General features: G+C 32.5%; 1 long non-coding RNA gene across 2 annotated transcripts in view; it reads right to left on the bottom strand.

Annotated features, from left to right (window-relative positions):
• Positions 1-20,134, bottom strand: part of LOC119634865 — a 34,843-nt gene extending 14,709 nt beyond the window's left edge. Inside the window, exons 1-3 of one of the 2 annotated variants that reach the window (XR_005246987.1) lie at positions 19,751-20,134; positions 19,526-19,615; positions 14,313-14,532 (exon numbers count right to left, since the gene is read on the bottom strand). This is a non-coding gene — a long non-coding RNA (uncharacterized LOC119634865). Of the gene's footprint in view, positions 1-14,312; positions 14,533-19,525; positions 19,616-19,750 lie in introns of those variants that run through there. The other variant, XR_005246988.1, reaches the window with a different exon arrangement.
• Positions 20,135-24,548: the final 4,414 nt, after the last annotated feature.

The following is a 24,548-nucleotide window of genomic DNA, read 5'->3' as shown; positions in this document are numbered from 1 at the left end:
AAAAAAAAAAAATCGATTAATTCGATTATGTCTTCTCTAAGATGACATAAGAGTAATTCTCTTGAATTATTTTTCTCATATTAAATGTGATCTTATATTGTACAATTTTTCCCCCCGGCGCCTGAAAAGAAGTTTCTTAGGAATTTCCCCTCTTTAATCCCTTCTCGTTCTCATTTTGTTTATCGTATATTATTATGCGCACAAAATTTTTGTGAATTTATTTGCAAAAAACCAATTTTTACTCTTCTTTTTGAAAAGCAGAGGTGTTTCACTTGATATTTATAGGTGTAACTTTCGATCCCATTTCTTGATCCCATTTTCAATAGCAAGCTGTATGTAAAAACGTCCAATCTGTTTCTGTCAAATTTATGCGGCCAAGAGAATATATACAATGGATATTACACAGACCTTAAACAGGCAGGCGAACATACTTAAATCAAATCAGAATTTGATGCTTATCAAGAATATATAGACTTTGTAGTGTCTCGGTAATTTTCTTCTGGACATAGGAAACGTTTTAATAAAACGAATATCATCCTTCGACGGTAACTATATAAAATATTCGATATTGACATTATTGTACTATGGCAAAAGGGAGCATAAGGCATAATGCAAAAAGTTTGACAACTATAGGAGTAAGGAAAAGTGGTTTGTGTTCGTGTGTAGATTTTCAAAGTAGAATTATTTAACAAAACATTACATTTATTGCACAATTTCTTTGAAACAATAATTTTAAAACATTTCTTATAAGCTTCTTATAAAAGTAACTCGTTGGACCACATATATATAGAACAATGCAAGTGTAAGGAAGCGTAATAAAAGGAAGAAGACGAAATGAATCTCTTTTAGAAAGCAACATAGAAAATACATCAACAATAACAATACAATAAAAGCCAATTCATTTTCATTAAAAATTTACTTAAATAGAAAGTTTTCAGCGTTTTTTTTTTTCTTTCTTTTTGTTTTCATTTTTCATTTTTTCGGTTGGCTGTTATTTTAAAATTTTTTTTTTTTATTTTACTCATCATTTCGCAAGTTCTTTTTCCTTTTTGGTTTTTTTCTTCTTCTTTTTCTTTCTCTTGTTTTTTTTTTTTTGTTTTTTTTTTTTTTTCTGTTACATTTCTGTGTTTTTCTAACTAAATTTACTTTCAATTTGAAAATTTTCCCTTAGACGGCATACGTCATGTACATGACTGCGCGCAATATTGCGTTTTGTTTTAAAAAGCTACAGTAACAATAACGAAAAAAGTCGTTTGCACCGCGTACCGGCAATTGAAAAATAAACAAGTAAGTAAACTGTATATAGTTTAAGGCGAATTTCTAATATCCGTATCCGTATCCGTTTTTGTATCCATAGCCGTCATATGTAAAGAGAATGTTAGGGTTTAGGTTTTTGTTTATTTGTGAATTTATTACGGAGCCAATTAAATGCATTTTTTAAGGAAAATATGCACCGGACTCCGACGGTTGCTTATGTCAGAGAACAAAACCGCATATACCGCGAACGATTGTCGTAATAGATGATAAAGCATTTCGATGCCAATTTTTAACAATTTTGCAAATTGTTTCGAAAGCCATCAGGGGATCAACTTTGGTGTTTCGAAAAGCTCGCTAGATAGGCGCCACTAAATTAACTGACAACGTCTCGATATATACGTTGTGTTACAAGTCAAATAATAAAGTTATTAGAATCATATATTTTTCAGAGATGAATGCAAGAAAGAAAAAAAAAATTTCATTTTTTTTTTTTTTTTGTACAAAAGCAGAAGAAAACAAGAGATACGGGAGAAATGATTCCAGCAAGAACAATAACCTCATACTACCGTTAACTAGCATCACCGCCGCCATAATCATCTATCGGCCTAACCATCCGCCACCCAAACACCGATTCATCCGTGCTGAGAAACAATCCAACTCTAGTTACTAACAATATTTTCTACGATACATACAGTTCAACTGCTGAAAATTCCATTAAACTTAACACAAATAACCGTCGGCACTAGCAGTCGTTGTCGTTTTCATAATTGAGTTAGAAAAACAAAAGTTTTTCTTGTATTAACTGCAAGAATAAATACACGGCGAACAACAGAGAGATGAACGTGTATTTATACAATCTATATATATATACGCAGTCCGTATATATCTGTTTGCATAGGTACACCAATGGAAATATGTAATCTTTCACATGGAAAACAGCTTTTTGTAACCTTACGAACGAAAGCAGGTTTTTTATAATCATTTTTCCTTTTACATAATGGACGCATACTAGCTTTATTATCGCTTTTGAAACTCAGGGTAATAAGTGGAAGGAGAACAAAACTCCCATATATATTGAAATAAGAATGCTCCGCTGCTTGTCAATCCATCCGTTCGAAAAAAAAAACTACGTTTTAACTGACATTTTCACAACAAAAAAAAAAAAAGAGAATTTGAACCGACATAGCCATATGTACACATCGTACTTAGCTTAGAAATGCAATGAATTCCTTTATATCTGCACCTGTCTCAAAATGGAAATAAATTAAAAAATTAAGTCTGAGTGTGGTGTCATAGCCGTCTAGCCACTTGTAACGAGTTTCCTTAGGCGGGGTATGACTCAGTCAATCCAGGATTCGTTGCAAGAAAATTTAGAAAAATAATCAGGACCTTCGGGGGGAATGGTGTATAATTTCCAGGCTTTATTGGTTCCACTTTACTGGACGGAAGTACAGCAATGTTTGTAGAAAATGGCTGGGGCAAGGAACCAGCGAGGTGACCCGACTTGTCGCGTTATTACCGTTTTACTTTATTACTTATGACGTTAGGATTTTTGTTACGCTTTAAATATCGCGGGGCGCTGGAAGAAAGAACCGAAAACTTTGCCAGTGTCATAGTTGCCTAGGCCCGCCTGTTTGTCCCTGGTTGATGGGTGAGTCCAGAAAAATAGTAAAAAAAACAAATGTCTCTCAGTCCTTCAGGGATGGCGATTAATACTAACCAGCACATCCCCTATACGTTGAGTCAAGTATCCTGAAAGTCCTTCAGGGATGGCGATTAATACTAACCAGCGCATCCCCATCCGTAAAGTCAATTATCCTGGAAATATATGGAAATAAATTAAAAAATTAAGTCGTCAGAACTACAAAGATTGTGTCAAATCGATGAATTAACAATTCAAGAAGAAAACTATATTCGTTCGTAACTGAATCTTTTTTACCCATCACTGTTATGCTTAAGAGAAAGATGAAAAATAAGAAAAATGCTAAATTTTCATTTGAAGGGGGATTTTTTTTTTATATCCATAATAAAGGTTATTGTCGCATAAGTGTAGGCATAATGGGCGTGTCCTTCGACCGGTTTAGGTAATTTTCACATAGTTTTATCTTCATATTAGCGAACAGGAGAAAGTTTATTGTAGATACTACGTAGTTGGACAGACGGACACACGAAGATGCTTAGGTGCTTAGGTGTCGAATTTTTTGAGACTTATTCCCACATTTTGCAAAGGTCTTGAAAACAAAATTTGTATTTTGATACCCTGTAATATTGGGTAGGTATGATCGATTTTTCCCATTGTTGTATAAACACTACATCATCGCCCGTAGAAGATATGTTCGAATCTTTGTAGATTTATGTGCTATAGTTTATAACTAATGAGGAAAAAAACAGGTTCTTATATATTTAAAAAAAAAAAAGGGGTTCGATCGATTTGGTCCATTTTCAGTACCGAGCACTCGCGTGCAAGAGCTTCCAGTACTTCTGTCAAATTTAAAATCGATAGTTTCAGGAGAATGTTGCCAGCAGGTATTACACAGACGGATCCGAGCTGGGTCTAAAGAAACGTGCGCTCTAATGCAAGTGAAATGCAGGGTTCAAAAGACGAAAAGATTATGTTTCACCTATTAACAAGAAGTCAGATCGTTTCTAGTCTATCATAGCCAATCGATTATTTATGGTCCATTTCGTCAATAATGAAAGCATAAAATTGATTTTCATTTAAAATATCCACTGGCATACCATTCTAGAAATCGTTGATTATATTTAAGCTTAGCTACATGAAAAGTGACCTTCACTTTTCTTTATGTGTGGCGATCATTCACGATCACGCTGTGACAAGTTAAAAGAAAAGAAGGTTCTTTTCATTAGTTTGCTAATTTTTGATTGGCATTATCATTCAATTTAATTTTGATGTAATTTTTAAAACCATCTCCTTGTCATTGATCTTCAATCATGATCAAATCCGAACGTCTTGTTCTATTGCATATGTCACCCTGTTACAGCAGCAAAATCTTGCCTTGTCTTTCTCTAAAATTTTTCTACAAGTGTCTGCCGCGTAAACCTCAAACTATTATCTCACTCTTCAGACACAACCTGTGAGATCCCTGTATGCTGATCATACCCGTCACACTTATTTGCAAGATCCGACTATTCATAAAGTCTTCTTTTGAACTAACAAACTCTAAACAAGTAAATTATATTTGAAACTATCCGCCTAAGGTAAAAGATCTCGATTACCAATCCGAGGATCTTGAGTTCAAATTTCAAGTGCGTTAGCCGATGATCTTAGATGCTTGTTGGTTACCCCTTTTTTTTCTGTCCAAGTTGATAGCATTAACAATAATCACAGAACCGATACTTTTATATATAAAACTCACGATCAGATATTAGCGATTTTTGCTTTATCCAAGTCACGTATGATGTACTGTGGTAGGAATTTTTACACGCAGGCGAAGTTATTTTTTGAAATTTAAATGAAAATTATCTCAAAATTAAAACGCGTATCCGATTGATAGAATTGAAGTAACATGATAATTTCATATATATCTATTTCAAAATTTAATTATCAAATACCGTATCCTATGCAACAGAGTAAGTAAGTAAGTAAGTAAGTAAGAGAAATTCATCATAATTTCGAGTCCGTAAATATATATTGTGTGTGCGCAAATTAATAAACAAAACCACATTTAGTTCAACTATTGTGCATTGAGATATCAATTTGCAAGAATATCACTAACTGATGCACACTGATGCGGACATATATATAAACGTGTGAATATACGAACAGATATAGCTATATATATGCAGAGATAAGATAATTCTGTGGTCGTCTTCAACTATATACAATAAAATACATTAAGAAGACGTTATGGTTATACAGATAATGAATATTGTTGGTATAATATTACATGGCATACACTCGTGAACTTTAGAACATAACAAGTTGTTAATGTGCTTAAACAGAGAGACAGGCATGCATTGATGTGTTTATGGCAATTGTTGGCAAATAGTCTGCGCTTTATGGTTTTCCTTCAATCCAAGAGTAAATGATTTACCTCAATAGAGTGAAAGTTCACTATTTATGTAAGTAAAACTTAATCACATAGACATCAATTTCCATATCTAGATGCTTGTGTTATATGCACAGGCATGTTTGCGTAAGACATTAAGTTTACTGCCAACACTGATGGATGATAATTTTCGTTGGAAACTTAACGCTTATAACTCCGTATTCAGTTTATCGTTTATTAATAGATGCAAGTTCAATTAAAGATTAGATTCAGGTTATTTTATTAATGTCAAAATAAAATAATTTAATTTAAAATGTATTGCACAGCCGGGCAGGGTCGACCATTAATTAGCTTACTTCGGACAAAAAATATTAAAAATTAGTTAACCTCTTGTAATAAATGGGAATTAAATTTGGAAGTTTACATTTTTCATATATATCTTGACTAAATTTATTTCATTGTTTATTCTGAAAAAGGTTTGCGAGAAAAGTTCAAAATTTCTCGCCAATAATCGTAAAGTATTCGTATTTTAGCATTTCGGTCGAGTTTGTTGGTTTTTTGAACTTCTTCTCATATAACTTCCAAAAAATAAATCTTTACCCGGCAGAACTTCTAAGTGATCAATCGTAGTCCCAAATTTTGATCAGTTTGATCTATTAGGTCGAGTCATTAGTAATTTTCGTTTTTTTATCCGATGTTTTCATTGAATAACAAAATTATATTAATTTAAAAGTTGACTGCGAGATATCCAACCTTTTTGCTGCACTTCTACAGTGTTGGCATTAAAAGGTTGTCGTCAAAGACGGAAGGACGACCTGCCTTTTAAAGTTGTGCCTCTTGAACGGAATTTTTCAAAACAATTTTTAATTGCCCGATCAGTTATCAGTCTTTTACCGCATACGCTACATACTTTTCCAGGTGTCGTCTTAACTTTATTTTCTTTGGCTACATTTTGACTTCCCATTTCAGAAGTTAAGAGAAATACTTGAATGTAACATGAAACAGTTGATAGAGGACTAACTGAATCCCCATCTATATAGTGAAACCAAAAACGTGTTTGCTTCGGTGACTTGTAGTGGGTATAGTAGGCGGACAATAGATTCTATCTACCTACACCGAAGTTCCTACACGGAAGTTATTTATGATTTGATCTAATAGTTTTAGACATCAGTCTATAAATGTTTTCACTAAAAGTGTAGTTTCGTGCTGAAAGAAGAATCATTAAGCGTGACGGTGTATGGTATTTGAATGACTGCTTTACACCACTATAACATTTTTGCCCGTTTTTATGTTAACAATTTCCATTTGGTGTTTATTTGTTTCATTTTTATTTACACAGTTAGAGTACGTTGATCACGTCTTTAGAACTGAGAAGTGAGGCCAAATAAAATCTCACCTACGTTGAGATTTTAGCAAATTGCAGACAGACTTTCTATGAAGATTGAAAATGATTGAAGATCGTTTAAAATGAATTCTTCTCTCTTTATGGAATTTATAAGCCCTCGAAATTTATTTGCATCTTGCTCATAACCGAAAATCGTATCAATACAAATCGTAAGATTGTAATTAATTAAGTTATTTTCATTACTTGCCCCAAGTCTTGCTACTTGCTAATCTCGATATAACCTACATTTAAAATGATTTCGTTTAATATGCAAGTCCTTCATACGCTAAAATATTAACAATTATAGAATAATTTATTGCATAGTACACGTATGCACTTATTATAACCATTAATTGTATATACAAATCGAAAAAATATACATATTTTATTTGCAAAAGATATCTACGGAACGAAACGTAACCAATCAGGTGTCCGCCCACTTGCGCAACAGACACTTTATTTCGAAATGTCTTTGAAAAAAAAACAAAAGATTTTTTTTGTTTTTTTTTTTCTGTATTTTCTCCATACATACATTTACTAAATGCTATCATGTGATTTTATGAACTTTGTATAATAAAACTATCACATATTGAAACGCCCTAGTATCAAGCAATTTATATTATTGACATTTAAACGATAAAGGATAAGCAAAGAAACATCAATATGAAAACAAATAGTTAGGCGCAGTCACAACATTGACATCGTATACCTCTACGAATAGAGTAGGACAAGCATATGCTTGTGAGGATATGGAGGGAGCTTGGAATATTCTCTAAACAATCGCAAGCCACCATTGAAAGTCTATGGAGTTAGATCGCTTTGAATATAAAGCTTTTCGCAGCTTTTCTTATAGCTGCTCTCAAGCGAAATGTTATATTTAGCAAGAGTAGGAGGAAAAGGGACATCATCTAATGATAATTTATCACTACTTTAACCAATAATCTTTATGGGTCCATATATTCTCGTATTATATGCTCTTAGTCAGAATCTTAACTTCAATAATAGTTAGAAAATTGAATAGAATCCACATTCGCTTTCTTGCTTTCTTCACGGAACCCATCCAGAAAGTGAGCTCGGCTTGGCGAAACAAACCTCTAAATTTATATGCTCTCTCTCTCTCTCTCTCTCTCTCTCTCTCTCTCTCTCTCTCTCTTTCTCTCTCTTTCTCTCTCTTTCTCTCTCTTTCTCCCTCTTTCTCTCTCTTTCTCTCTCTTTCTCTCTCTTTCTCTCTCTTTCTCTCTCTTTCTCTCTCTCTCTCTCTCTCTCTTTTCAGTTATCGGAAATCCACTTTTGTTTATGGAAGAGTTTCACTCCACATTGGGAATAGAGTTTTTTGAAACAAAAGCACGAAACCTAAGCGACTGTAAAATTGAGATTTGAAAATTATTTGTAGATATTTTGTTTTTAAATATCTTTAGGTAGGATTTTCGCATCTCATTATAAGTTTATACTTAAATAAAACAGTATGTAAACGTAATATGTCATAGCCTCAGCGCTTTCGTCGAACGTTTGCATAAAATTGCTGTTATAGATAATATTCCTATACAAAAATAAATACAACAATGTAGTGATTTCCCGTCTTTTAATTTATGAAAGGCACTAGCTAGACACACATGCATATTCGTCTTTGGGAAGTTGATAGTGCATGTGAACTTAAATAAATTTCAAAGAAGCATACAATATAGACAACAACCTCAGGCAGAACGAAATAGAACAAAAAAAAGAAAAAGAGAAAGGTTTGCAGGAATTTTCCCTTATTATTGGTGAGTTTTACACCGATACCTTGAAAGTATATTTTATATATATATATATATATGCAGCAGAGCAATATGAATAAGAATTGAAAAGAACCATGCAAAAAAGCTTACCAAGACCACAATGTACATTGAAGGTGACCTGAAAGAGCAGCATGATGCCGTTTAATACGAACATACACACACACACACACACAGACACACATGCACACACCTATGCAACTACACGAAAACCCCAAATCCTCACAAGCATATGCTCTTTGAAGTTTTACAATAGATTGTCGTTCAGCACAACACATCCATACAATGCATTGATGCATTTTCCACATATTGCTATCCACGGTATGAGTATTTGTATGAAAACTATTGGGGTCTTTATTATGGCTCTGAGTGCAATTACCAATCAGCGTAACAGGTGATCAATTGTAATAAAACTCCCAGGGTGATTTTCCTTTTCATTATTTTCGTTTCATTTCGGTTTCCCTTTTTTCTTTTTTTTTCTTTTTTTTTTTTTTCCCTCGTTCAGAATAATTTTTCAGTCTATCCTTTATACGTGAAGCCTCTCGTAATACAGTTATGCTATATACTTGTGAATCTACACATGTGTGCTTTGCAATAGTAAGAAATGGACAGAAATTTCCATGTTACACTTATTGCTGCCATCCATGCCAAAGCTAAGAGGGGGTGGATGGGATTCATTCTTGTTATGCCCTCAAACAGATGCACATAGAGTCATACACGGTAGGATTATCAACCTAAATACAGTTTCAGAGAAGTATAATTTTATCGTTTATTCAGTAGTAAATTACTGAACAACTGATATAAAATGACATTATCGTTAATGTCCTAGAACGACGAAGGAGAAAAGGGACGTTATAGCCCAAGGACAATTAATTTCGTTTTGCAATTGATTTTTCTCAAGAAGAAAAATTATTACATTTTCATCTGAAGTTATACGATAGCGAAACTTAATAATTTATGCATGAGAGAGTGATGTTTATAATTATTCAGACTTTTAGATTTTTACACAGAATATTATTTATTAGCTTTTGTTAAGGCTGAGTGTTGTACTGAGGGGATATAGTAAAAATTCATAATAAAAATTTTGAAGAAGCCTAAGCCTGGCGAGTAACTTCTTCTTCTTCTTCTTCTTGGTCTAGCGACGGAACTGCTTCCTCTTTTCCTAAAAATGCTGTTGATTTAACCCTTACCGATGTATACCGACTGCTTTTTCGACTGAAATCGATGTTATGGGGGGGGGCGTTGTTAGAACGATACCCCGCAGGCCATGAGATGATGTCTCTATTGTGTGAAAATTTAAAATGACACAAGCCCCTTTGTGGGAACTATATTTGCTTTAGACAATACGATGGATATTTGGAGTTTCAATGCATTCTTTCACAATAAAGAAAGAAACATTTAGGGGGGGCGTAGAAAGGGCTATCCTCTAACCTCTATGTAAGCGTAGCTTGTTTAAATCTGTCCCAAAAAATATTCATCACATCTTGACTTATTCATATGAAAAGTTTGTCGATCTTACAAGAAAAGATTTGTATCTGTCTCCCCTAGTTCTACGAATGCTTTTTTGAGTTTTAATTTCATTATTGGTTCATAACGTTATTATTTCGTATATGTTTCTCTACATGCTATAAATCAAAAATTTTATAGAACGATAGCAACACGCATCATATCTTCCACGATTACATGAAGTATGATTAGTAATTCGTATAGGAGAACATTGGCCACCATCCATAATACGTTATGACGAACAGAAGCAGACGGGCTTTATATGTAGTGGCAGGTAAGTATATATAAAACATAGTCATAGCCGATTCCGGCCGTCACTTTATTTGATTTAGGGTTTATTTATGAACCGGACGGACAATACCTTCGAGAAACCATCCAACAATGACCCGGAACACCCGGAACATTCATTAAAGAGGTACAAATAGCGGTAGCTGATAAAAAGCACAAAATGCTACCATGGCTACCGTCTTCTCACTCTCTCTTTAACGCTTTCGCGAATGTGAATGTTATAGCATGCAAATCCATTGATTTGCTTACAATTTCCGCGACAAATTATTTTTGATCCTCAAAAGAAGAGTAACTGTGCCTCTCACTCGACACAAACGAAACGAAATTTACCCTCATAATATACAGACAAATATCGGACTCGTCCTCGTTTCTCTTTTCATTAATCTTTCACTCATTAGGGTTAGTTAATTTTTTTCCACCTAACAATACTAAAAGAAAAGAGTTGCAAAAAGAAAAAAGCGATAATTAGCGGTAAACAGCTATTTTAAGCAGATTAATTCTTCTTCTTCTTTGCAAAAGCAGTATTATTAGCAGCAAAAAGACCCTATTTATCCTATAACCGTGGACGTCACAAACTTTACGGTAACTTTTCTTTATCGAAAAAAAATCAGCTTGTTGTTATGTGCGTAAGATTGTACGAATACTGATGATTCTGAATATAATGGCAAAACAAAAGAAGCTGATGCAAGAGAAGGCGTCGAAAAAAAAAAAACCAAAAAATGATTGACGATAATCTAAAAATAAAGTTGCAAGAGATCGCCGCCATCGTAAAACTATTAAAATGCATTGTATTCACTATTTTCTATGAAAATTTCGGTAGAAGAAAGCGAATAAAAACGTACTTGCTGTTCGGTCTCTATCCTTCATATTTTCTACGTTTCGTCCCCAGCTATTATCACTTGTTTGCAAATCTTAGAAGGATATTCCCCAGCCAAATGATCAGACCATAATGGAAACTGAAGTATATTTCGAGACGATAGACTAATTATATCGTCCTAAGTTGATAAATAAAATCGAATTTTCTAAAAAAAACATTTGTTTTTTACTTGGTCGCCGGAATTATAGGCAGTAGGTTTTTCTTTAGCCAAAAGGAAAATGTTATTTATATTAGTGAGCTGAAAAACGCTGCCAACATTTTAGCCAAAACAAATTCCTTTGTGCTCGTTGTCTGTTATTGCATTGAAAGCTCTTGTTCCTTAGTGCCGGCAAGCCAATATTTCATTCCCATCTCTCCAATCCCAACACTCCGAACTTGTATTATCAATATATCGCGGATTTGGAATTCGCCTAATATATGGCTTGAAGAAATATCGCAATGCTTATTCTGGGCTTATTGCAGTGCAACCAATTGTGGATGAAGGGAGAGAAATAGACATGAGAAAATCGTAATATACTCGATATGATGGATTGTAGCGATCAATCAAACCCCGACTTTTCTATGAATTTTTTAAAATGCCTTACAATTGAAATTGTGCATGCCATCCATTGTCATGCTTCGTAATAACGCTGATCGTTATTTTATTGTGGAGTAAAGCAAACACAATTCTCTTGAAAGAGTTTTGCAAATATTTTCAAACAAAAAAAAAAAAAAAGAAAAAAAGAGAGTTCGCTTCTTAAATAGAAAGGTAAATAATTTTTTTTTTTTTTTTTTGTTCCTCTGTTAAGCATTATTCTACATTTACTAACAAATCAATTTCAAATTTGTACGAGTAAACTAATCAAAGAACCCCCGAAGACTTACTGTATTATACTAGAGATATTTGTTTTTAATTTCATTCATTTTATTCGTATTGTTTATAAAAACAAAAGAGCTGATTGAAAAGTTTAGATTGAGATTTAAATATCCCCCCCATTTGTTGTATATATATATATATACATATACATATTGAGTAAAAAGAAAGTGAGTTATGCAGGCAGGCGCTGCATAACAACAGACCTATCAAGCCCACTGCTTATGCATACAACTCCTTATTGGGGTAACAACTGAAAACAGAAACAAAATTTGCTAGAAAAATTGTTCAATTTCAATTAAAAAGGAAAATGTGCAAATCACCTTAGGTCATAAACTATATTTCATCTTCTTCTTCTTCTTCTTCTTTCAAACGAACCAATCATATTGACTGCATTTTACTTTACTTGAATCAATGCTTACCCACAAAAATAGTTGCATAAGTAACCTTACGAGGTTTGTCTCAAAAAACTATTTCTCGTTTTTTTTTTTTTTTCACTCCCTCTCACTCTTTCTTTTTCTTTGTCTCTCTTATTAATCAATATAATGGCTTCAATTATATATATCATGGAGAGCATATTCTACACAAATTATAATTGCCTTCGCAATGTTCTTTTTTTTTGGGGCTAAAATTTGACTTGATGTGAAATTAAGAAACGATTTTACTGTAACAAGACTTTTACTCTCTCTTTCGTGTTCGGATTTGATTGATAGGGCCATAGGTTGAGAGAGCATCGTTTTTGAATTTGTGTGAGAAGAATGTCTTCAAGATTGACAATTTTCTATACCATCCTCGTATAAAACACGTACTATGTTCTGTGTATTTTCACGCAAACATTTGCTCTACAAGTTAAAATTCACATCACTGAACTGCAAAGGGCAAATAAATAAACTGACCAAGAATGGAAAAATGATTCATTACCACGAGCTTGAAAAGAAAATATATACATATATGCGCTGGTATAAGTTTTAATAGCAAATAAGAGGAAGAATAACAGCAATTATAAAATTCGGTTTAAACTTAAAAAGCAAATCTTTTTCATCTCTGTCTTCTTCAATTTCCTTCAGGACATTGCAAGCGTAAGGAACTTATTTGCTGAATGTAATCATCATTTTTAAGCAAAGTAATTACATTTGATTCCAGCAAAAGCAATGAGTGTGCGCGCGGACGAAGAGAAGGGCAAAGATAAAAAGAAAGCTACTTAAAGAAAATAAGATGATGGGTGGTGGTAGTCTTTGAGGTGTAAAAAATAATGAAACAATCGAAACACATTGACATCGACGGTAAAATCGTGCAACTATTGCCATCCACTCTCCGTATTTAAAGAGAATAAGAGATTCGGCGTAAAATATAGCCTTGGCAATGCAACTACAAGCTCTATATAAATGGTACATTAGCGACATATATATATATAATAGGATACATCTTCATTCCTTTTATCAATCAGCAGAAAAAAAAACTCAACTCCAACCAAATTAAAACTTCTTCCCTATTAAACGTGTAAATTAGTTGCGATCGGAACAATTTTTCGATCGCTTCTGAATAGCTATACGATAGTGTAGGGTATTTGAAGCAAATATTTAACTTGGAAAGTGGCGACTGTAACACGAAGTTACCATTTTGCATAGATCTCTTTTTTCCAAGAAAATATGGTCCGAACATTACTTATAAACATCTTTCGTAACGATACAGTGAAGATTACTGGTTGCTGTTAGTTAACATTACTCTTGCATAGTACGTTAAACTTCTAGAGCTGCTGTACATTTCTCATAAGGCGGACTGTCTTTACATGTGAAACGTGCTTAACAAAGAAAACAACAACAAAAATATAGATAATGGATATTTAATGCAATTTTTTTTTTCTATACACTTTTTTTGACATCAGTTTAAAATGTACATTCCTTTCATATATCACATTATACATTACATTATGCAGCATTGGAAAACTTGCCTTCTAGATTATCGTCCTTCTTCAAAGAGATAAGGAAGAGCTTTACAGTCCTACAATAATTCTTTTCTTTCTTATATAAAATGTCTTCGAAAGCAGAATTTAGCTGAACCATGTGATTATATGTGATTTCACAGCTTGTAAAGTTAATCCTTTAATGTTCACGTAGCGAATGATAGTTCCATGTCCATAATGTTTTATGCAAATTAAGTTTAGAAAAAGCCCGTATACCGCTATATAAGTATAAGTCTCATCCAATCATCCATACAATGCGCCATATGTGATGTTTTAAAGTTAAGTAAGTAATCCATTTTTGTTGTAATAAAAAAACCCGCAAATCATTAACCAAGTATTTGTATTAGTTATACATATTTATATATATATATATATATATATATATGTACATGTAAATAATATGCACAAGGATATCATTTTTTATAAAATGACAAGTATTATCATACTTTATCTATTTGCGGCGGTCATTGATGTGTGACTTTAATATAAAACGTGCTATTAGTGATCCATAAAATTATTCATTTCCTACATTTTACATGGACAGGCACCAAAGGCTGTCTGCCTGCCTGACTGCCTGACTGCCTGACTGCTTGACTGCCTGCCTGCCGGTCAATGTTCGCTGCAGATGATATGTTAACTAATCTCAGATAGGTGATCAAAATGTTACACTTAATATTTAAAAAATCAAAATCTCCAGCACACACAGTAAATGATTAAATATGATGAAGCATAATATAATAAAACAATATGATGGTTATTAGTGTATCTATGGATACTGCGTATTATGTGCATAAATATGTATTAAAATACATAAACAATAAAAATATTCTATTACTTTGCAAATTTAGTGAGTATATAAGTAAGCAAGCATTTGCATGTTTATCTCTAAAGCATATTTAACTTTCAATTAAAATCCAAACTAAACACATAACACACAATTATAAGCCATAATATTGTTGATACTACTTATACTTGTATGGACACCACATATTATAAATACACATGTAATGCGAATATGTACCTTCGAATATATAGATGCGGGTAATTTTTTCGCGTCCTAATTATTGAAAAACGCAACTCATGTTACCTCAACTTTTGATTGTGAGAACAGTTTTTATACCCGCTTCCTAAGCCGGGAGCATATTTATTCCGTCAAATGTTAGCAACATCCAAGGAAGGAAACTTCTCAGATATGTTATAAGGGTATGTATATTGTATCACATTTTAAATCAATCTAAGTCTGTTTAGCTGCCTGGCTGTAAAAATTAAAACGTCGACTTCTGCTGTGTGGGTCAAATAGGAGAAAAGTTATATACAACAAAAGTGTACACTTGGGATTCTTTGGTCATTACCCATAATGATGTAATTTTCCATTTATATCCCACAAATATGGAAAATATCAATTACGTCCACTTAACATTGTAAAAGTTCCGTCCGGTAGGTATAAAAAATTCGTTCACTGTCGAATAAAATTTTCTTACTTATTCAAACTCAATCTGACTATTTGCTATAACTTCGCTGTATATCTGTGGTGGATTAGCAAAAAGGTTTTCGCTGACCTTTTAATTAATAATACGACCAGAGATGACTTGTAAAAGGAACAAAAAAAAAAAAAAATATGTGTTAAGGTATGAACGAACACAATATTGACTTTGTTTGTACAAAAGCAACAACATTTTCCCTGATAACGATACAGTAAACAGAGGTAAAAAAAAGAAGACATTTTCCATAGCACACACTTATTCGCTTATTACTTGTCCTTGCATAAATGGATCAATAATTTTTTTTGGTATAGTTTCCCTATTGTTTGTCGTTTGCTCCTTTCTTACACGATGAACATATTTAATTCACAAAATATTACTTAAGGAATACACATTAGACAAAAGACATTTGTTAAGATCCGCCCGGTAGAAGATATTCTCTGTCGTTTTTTCCTTACCGAAGGCCTATCAACATTCTTCTTAGTTGCAGGCAAGTCAATAAATGGAACGAAATCACTTTGGAATTTTCGTGTGGACACTAATTACAGTAAATTCCTGATTAACTATTACCCCGTTTTCTTCGAGGTTACGATAAGTTTTCCGTGACTGGTACGATAATACCCTTTTCCAAGTTGACTTATTCAAATTATTTTTGACTTAATTTTCCATTATTTCATGATTTTTTCCATTAAATCAATGAATTCAGAATTATTATATGCTTCAAAAGCACTCTCCAACTCCTCTTAGGCACTTTGCCAGTCTATCTCTCTATCCATGCGCCTGTCCGTATTGCCATAAGATGTCTAATTAAAACTGGTTAAGGAAAAAAGGAAGCCTTACATCTAAGCCGCAAGGTAAGAACCGCCTGATAGCAAAGCTCATCTAAATTAATTAGTAAATCTTAAATAAATTAGTCCGTCATTCTTACTAATCGTACTTCCTTTCCATATGAATCTAAATGAAGCCGAATTAATGGACTGCCAGCAAACCAAACCATAATATGCGTAAATCTAGAAAATGCCTTTAAAATGAATATTATTTCCAAGGAAAACAACAAATTTCTACAATTATTTTAAACTCTGCTCATAGGGTCTTTCCCGTTAATAAGCAACGGTATCCCTTAGTGTATTATCTGCGAGTTTAAATAACGCATAAATTCTTATAACTGTTAATAATTTATTTTTCATCAGTTACTTACTTTTCCTCTGATGCACACATGACTTAGTTTTCATCCAAAAAAAAAAAAAAAGAAAAAGATTAGTAAGAGAATTACATTCGGTTGCAGCCGAATCCTCTATACCCAACAAATCTTTATCATAAAAAATCTCGAAAAAAAATTAAATTGTATTGAGTGGGCGTGGCCGATATTGACAATTTATATACAAGAACTGTAAGATCGCTCACGAAATATATAAATTCTTTTAATTAATGAGTAATGCAGCAATAAACTTTTCTTTTTTTTTTTGTGGAATCAGAAATCTTTTCATTTTACGTTGTGCTGCGGTCGTGGCCTTCGACCAATTTGACCTATGTGTAAGAACTTTCATTGTTTTTGTCAAATTTGAACCACAATTACTTAATTAGCGCGACCAGAACAATGACATTACATAGACGGACAGACGGACGTATTTAAATCGATTCAAAATTGGATATATTGGATAAGAATAGATATTCTGCGCATTGCAAACGTTTTGATAAAACGTTTACATCCCCATTCCTCGTTAGCGGATATTAACAATCCTCACTGTTGCATGCAACGATGACGCTAACAATCAGAGGAGAGAGAACATGAGAAACGCGGTAACTTGGTCTAATGAGTTAACGTCATAACGCTGATGTTGTTGATGATGATGGACATATGTAAAGGAATACACATATGTATGTCAGTATCTCGTATGTTTGTATTGTTCGTTGGTAAATTATTTTTTATATGTTGTTATACACACGTCAGATATTATGATTCTTTCGAACGACAACGCGTTGTATTTTCGGCAACGTTTATGCAAATACGTAATGCTAACTTTCTGCAAAGGATACGATTACGTCCATGATATGTAGGGATATGAATACTCTATTAAATATTAAAATTTTACTCTTAAGTCAGTAAGTAAAATAAAGCAAAACAATAGTCGATAAGTTCGTCCGCAATAAGTTAAACTAATGCTTTTAGGTTTTTTTTTTTTGGAGGTAAGAAGCTTTACTGAGCGGAAACAAGAGCATTAAATATATAAATACCAGCTATTTAGCTTTAGATATACCCGTCCTTATATGAAGGGCATATCTTTAAATTTAATTCTTTTGATGTTAATAACGTGAGGGTTTTAAAGGGTTACTTGATCTTTTTATACATTTTACAACTTTAATTAGCTTATTTTCTAACGTTGGCTCAAGTCCGTTAACGTGCACGTTATATTTGATCAAATGAAAAGCTCGATGGCGTTTTTCCATTAAGATTCAACCACATTTTCAACCCTTCCTCCATAGGACAGACGTATATTCATTCTCTCAAAGCGTTTGCAAAGTCCGCGGATGAAACTTCGGAGAATCTATAATACATATAGGTATGCATATATATACATACACGTATGAAAATTAAATTCTGCATCGATCTAAATGCGTCCGTCCGCACGCCAATGTATCTATCCGTACAATTTCTGCATTAAACTTTTCGTCAATGGCAGAAATTAAGGTATTGGATGTTCAAATTTGGAAAAAACATATATATATATACATATAACCATATAACATTATTTCCTGACAGCAAATACGAGATCTAGAAAATAATGCCATCATCGTTAAGCTGATGAAGCCACAACACTGATAGCTGCATAAGCAAACAAAGTAGATGACAATCAAGTTTTCTTGTACTGAAGTTTAGTTTTAAACGGAAAGTTATCGTCGTTACGCCTTTCGCGTCATTTGCTTTTGATTCACAATTTACTTTTCTTGTAAGACCTTAGCCGCTAATTACCTTCTTTAGTATTAAAACGTACTTAATTGTTTATCTCTATTTATCATTTTAATCTTTCGAAAGTTTCCTTCACCATTCCCTTACCTACATGCAGACATAAGCAACATCCGAAATCAGTTTATCCGTGGTAAAGTATTAGCAGTTATCTATCCTTTCTATTCTTCTCTTTCTAAATATCAAATAAAATTTATTTTGAAATTTATCTCAGCTTGCAGATTACCCTTAATCCATCTCCAAAACTAGATGTATCAACTGAATCGATTTTTTTTGCAACTAATAAGATTATTTTCGAATCCTCATGATACAAACGTTAAACAGCGCGTTGTACCAAACTTATACAATCGTTAGCATAATATGAATCAATCTAAGACATAAGGTAAGAGATGCTCGCAAATCCTTTAATAATGCTGTACAGGCTTAAGTAGTCATGGTTTAACAGTGTGATCACTGGATATCTCTGCATTCGGCTTTAAAAACGAAATTGCAAAGACATTTAGATTAATTAGTGTAATGGAAAATTTATCCGAGAGACCGGAACACAATAAAGAAGTGTTCAAATATATGGGTCAATTAAAACGTGTTGATTAATAAGTAAATGTTGGAAAAAAGACCGGCAACTAGCTTGTTAACGAATTTTGCAGGTGGTTGCGAAATTATTTCAAATGTAATGGGTAATGAAACTGTTTCAAATTTAAAACCGCAAATCGTTACAACAATCGCTAAAGGCTTAATTCCCCCAATGGCAGTAATAGTAGTTATAGTGATGGCTCTCATTCAGATTTTTTTTTTTCAGTATTTATTTTCTTATTTAATAACTTTTCTTTCATATATATTTCTAACAGCATGGTTACTCAGTATCAGGTCTTTGTATTTACAAAGCAGATCAGACACTTTAGATTCATCGGATAGTACGCCATGGCTAAAGCACGTACATAATCTAACAGCGAAACTATTATTTTGAATTACTGTGGTAAGTATGTGTAAAAGTAAAGTCATAATAATATGCAAAAATCTATCTACAAAAACAGATATGTGCAAAAAAAGTAGACTTAACTAATCAAAATAAAACAAAAACACTGTTCAGATAATAATAATAACGATAGTATATATATATATAAAAGGACAAATAAATGAATGAAATAAAAAGTTTCATCGCTTACCTTATATAATCAGGGAGACAACATAATTTCTCATTTCTTTAACTGTTCTTTCCAGATTTTTCATTTACACGACACCTATGCCGAAATACGCTACAAGAATAAAAGAGAAGAAATTCGTCACATCTAAAATGCAAGTTTGAAATTTTCAATTGGGTGTATAATTAGAGAGACAATAAAATATTTTTGGGTTTTTGTTGTTTTAACTCTTCTTTCTAGATACTTCACCTGCAAAAGTGCGCAATTTTTCTTTCCTTTGATTTTTATTTCAAAAGAAATTAGAAGCAAAACTACATAAACTTGTTAGACAACTGCCACCTCTATCACTCTAATGTTAAGCTTACGTGCAAACTTAGCACCACTTGCTATACCTTTTTCTCTTTCTGATACATACAGTATTACAAACGTTTACATTTCTCTAATTTGTGCAAACCGTGAAATTTTATATATTTTTTAGACAGAGTATCACTTTTATTCAACTTTTCCTAATTCTAAATCTCAGGTAATTATTGAATTTATCACATTTATTCGTAAACTTTTAATAGTTGTTAATTAATTTTTCTGAAAATAACTTTTATTAAACGCTACCTACACTTGCTTCCTTACCGAATTACACTATTGAAATGAAAAATTTGATCCATTCTAAAATGCAAGAGAAGTTTAACATTCTCAATTGCGTATATAATTAGGGAGACAATATAATCTCTTGTTTTCTTTTTTCTTTTTGTTTTTTTAACGGTTCTCTCTAGATTCTTTACTGGTGAATTTTCGCAACTTCTTTTCCTTTGATTTTTATTTCAAAAACAAATTGGAAGCAAAACAACCATGACCTTGTTAGAAATCTGCTACCTTAATCACTCTAACGTTAACCTTATGTACAAACTCAGCAACATTTTCTATTCCTTCTAGAATATTATATAAATTATTAGATTTAAATTTTCCTAATTTGTGCGAACCTTGAAAGTTTTTATAATTTTTAGGCAGAGTATCACTTTTTTTTTTAAATTTCCTAATTCTAAATCTCAACTAGTTATAGAATTTATCACATTTATTTGTAAACTTTTTAAATAATTATCATTCCATTTTTTTTGAAAAAACTTTTATAAAACGCCGCCTACGTTTGCTTCCTTACTGTATTACACTATAGAAATGAAAGGAAAAAATTGATCAGCTCTAAAATGCAAGAGAAGTTTAACATTCTCAATTGCGTATATAATTAGGGAGACAATGTAATCTCTTGTTTTTTTTTTTTTTGCTTTTTTAACGGTTCTCTCTAGATTCTTGACTGGCAAAAGTTTGTAACTTTTGCGTTTCCTTTGATTTTTATTTCAAAAGCAATTAGAAGCAAAACTGCTACCTTTATCACTCTAACGTTAAGCTTACGTATAAACTTAGTACACTTTTCTATTCCTTTTTCCCTTTCTTCTAAAATATTACATACCTTTACATTTATCTAATTTGTGCAAACCTTTGAAATTTTATACATTTTTTTAGGCAGAGTATCTCCTTTATTTAAATTTTCCTAATTCTAAATCTCAATGAATTGAATTGAGATTTAGATCACAACATTTAGTCATAAACTTTTGATAATTATTGTTTAATTTTACTAAAACTTTTATTAAACGACACCTACGACTGCTGCCTTGCCGAATTACACTATACAAATGAAAGGAAAAAATTGATCAACTCTAAAATACAGGAGAAGTTTGACAATCTCAATTGTTCTTTAAGGAGATTTTTTCTTCTTTTCTAACACGCAAGAAAGATTTGACATTCACAGTCGCTCTTTTGTTATTTTCTAAATGCAAGAGAAATCTTCAATTCACAAGTGGCCATTTTACCCTTTTCTTTCATATTTCAACAAACAAACGAACTACAAAAATTTTCGTTCTTAAGGTTTAGAAATACGATTTTTTTTTATCAATGACATTTTACTGCATTTTATAAATACTAGAAAAACTTAAAGGTAATTTAAAATTGCCGTAGATTTTTCTGGATTGAATTTTTTGCAGACAGCATCTAAGCGCTTTTAGCAAATGATAACAACGAAGAGAACGAATAACAACGGTGTATATACTCGTTATATTTACTAGTTACCAGTGAAACTTAAGCTAATCACGTAGCTGAAAATTGGCTTTAACCAGTTTTGCAAAATTCCCCTGATTAATGACCCGATGATGATAAATCATTAAGCGAAGTCTTTTCTAGTTTTTAGTAATATTTGACACGAATCCGAAAAGAGTGTTTTTATTGTCGAATTAGAGACATATATATAACGTCTGCATATAAAGAAAAAACAAACTTTGAACTTGGCGGTAAACAATATTGAAAACGAAAATTTTATTTATTTTTTGATATCTCAGAAACGAGAAGACTTAGCATCGTCGCAAAAACACATTTTTACATCCATACAACAAATTGACTTTTTGCTCGTTACCTATAAACAACAACAGATAAAGTTACAAAAATTTGACCGCTATGATCTGTAGCGGATGCGAGTACCTCGAAAAAAATGCAAAAAAAATCGGCCACCCCCATTACACATAGAAGCTAGATGCGAAAGTCTCATAAAGTAAATAAAAATTCCTGGTCCGTTTCGAATTCGCAATGCACCTAAACATGTCTGTTCATTCATCTGTCCAGCTCTCCATCTGAGCTGAGCTGTATAGTATCAGCAGTAAGCATTTTCCCGTTCGCAAAAATGAAGGTATCGGTTACAAATTAGCGAAGGAATTTGAAGATGATAATACGCCCACTAGTCCACATAATAATAAAAACTAAGAACACCTTTTGTTTTCCGTGTATTTTGCTTGTTACTCATAAAGTACACAATATGCAGCAAAGAAATCTTCGCTTTTATTTTGAAAATAGAAAATATCAGCCTCGCTCACCTAACAAGATAGAGTATCAAAATGTAGTTTCTTTTAGATTTTTTAGTCTTTCTTTTTTGGGGTAGGTGTGTATAAAGAATTACGTCACAATCGAAAATAATTTTCTTTCTTGTACAGAATAGGTGCACTAACTGTATTTCTGCGTTTCTCACGCTGAGAAATACTCATCTGAAATCTATAAAGGATATGCATTCTTAATCTGTCCGTCCTTCCATCTCTCAATCTATCTATCAATCGCCTGGTGTTGAAACACTGAAGCACTTGCGTAAACTGATTTCCAATATTTCAGGACGAAATTGACAGAGTAATCAACCTTACCGCATTTGGCCCAAGTCGAACTTCTTTTTCACATCACAGCATAAAAGAATACTTAGTTAACGTAAACCCCTACATGTCAAAAGCCTGATTTGTTAATGTTTTATAATGAAAACTTTTTTCACGATAGTAATTTGATATAACAATCAAGTGAGCCAAATATGAATGGATACCGTTCGATACAAGATTCCCCAAAAGTACTAAGACCTTCAGAAAATAATTTAATTTTTAATATTTTATGATGAAAAGTTGTCCATAATAGCAATTTAACGAAAAAATTAACGATAAAGAGTTTTAACCCCCCGGAGATCTATTGTTTAGACCCCAACATACATCGGGAGTAACAAGCCCTTATACGCAGGTAACATCTAATTTCTAGTCTTTTATAATGGAAGCAAAAATCAGACAAACTTTAGGAAGTATATTAAGATCTAAATATACAGTATGTCAAATGGCGTTTTTGGACATCGGGCGAGATATGCGGGGTTTCATGAGAAGTGTCCTTCGCAAGAAAATAGTGTGTAATTTGCGGTGTGTCATTGCCAAAACGAGTATTAAACGAACTGGTGCTGTGTATCTAATGATCGGTCGTATATATATAATTTTTTTTTGCAATATTATTTTAAAAAATATTATTATTTTTCCTTTCTTTAACTAAAAGATTCATGCGAACAGATTTTTCATTGAATTAAATGAAAATTGGGAATTCGTCGACAACTCATATAGAAATAATGATAATTGTATACTTATAAGTAGTACTTATAAAATATTTTGCTATAAATTGACTTTTAGCAAATTGACGTAAACTTATTTGCCGAGCCTCGTCGATTTAGGAATATTTGTAGAGCAACAATATTCATTCCAATGCCAATTAAAGTTTTAATCTATTACAACAAAAGCAACAAAAATCCACAAATTCGTTGACAATAATATAAAATAATGTCAACATAAAAAGCAAACACACATACACATGCACACAAATTTAAAGGTACTGAATATCACTCCATTGTAATAAACCAAACATTTACTAGACTAACGACATGGACTTAAACCACAATTGAACTTTAATATGGTAAGCATTAAAAACAAACAAAAAAAAAACAAAAATAACAAAAAAAAATTGGTTTCAAATCCCAGTGCAGAGTACCGGTTTTAAGATGGGTCATATAAAAACAGGTATATAAATGTGTACGAACGTTTGTACGTGTAAGTGAATGCATAAAATTATACAACATTAGCAATGATTCGGCGAACCACAATAACCATGACATGCACACATTGTCTGTACACGAATGCAAGCATAATGGCGAACGAAAAACAAATGACCGGCAATTAGGATACTATTGTTATATCCTACCTACCTACCTATCTACCTAACTACCTACCAACTAACATTTTGTTGGCTGCGCCGACCAATAACAATATAAATACATTTATGCACACATAGCCACAGTATAAAGCAGACAAATCTGTTTTTACCACACACAATTGTACAACACTTACACACACACACGCATACACCAATGTATAATTGAGTTTATACTTATACAAGTCAACCAATACTTCTACACAACATACATACATATATATACAATATAGAGTAACATCCAACCTCATTGAATCAGAATAGTGAGAGAGAGGATACGAAGGCGTCCAAGTACATTAAGCAACCAGTTGCACACATTCAAGAAAACACTTGGTTTTTTTCTTTTTTTTTTAATTTTTTGCTGCCACCACATCTATATGATGGTAGGTGATAGTAGTGATATTGTTATGCGTTACACATATGCTCTATATGTATATATAGATACGCATATATA

Source organism: Glossina fuscipes, unplaced genomic scaffold, assembly GCF_014805625.2.
Source record: "Glossina fuscipes isolate IAEA_lab_2018 unplaced genomic scaffold, Yale_Gfus_2 3, whole genome shotgun sequence".
Taxonomy (NCBI): domain Eukaryota; kingdom Metazoa; phylum Arthropoda; class Insecta; order Diptera; family Glossinidae; genus Glossina; species Glossina fuscipes.
This window is presented reverse-complemented; position numbering and strand designations above follow the sequence as displayed.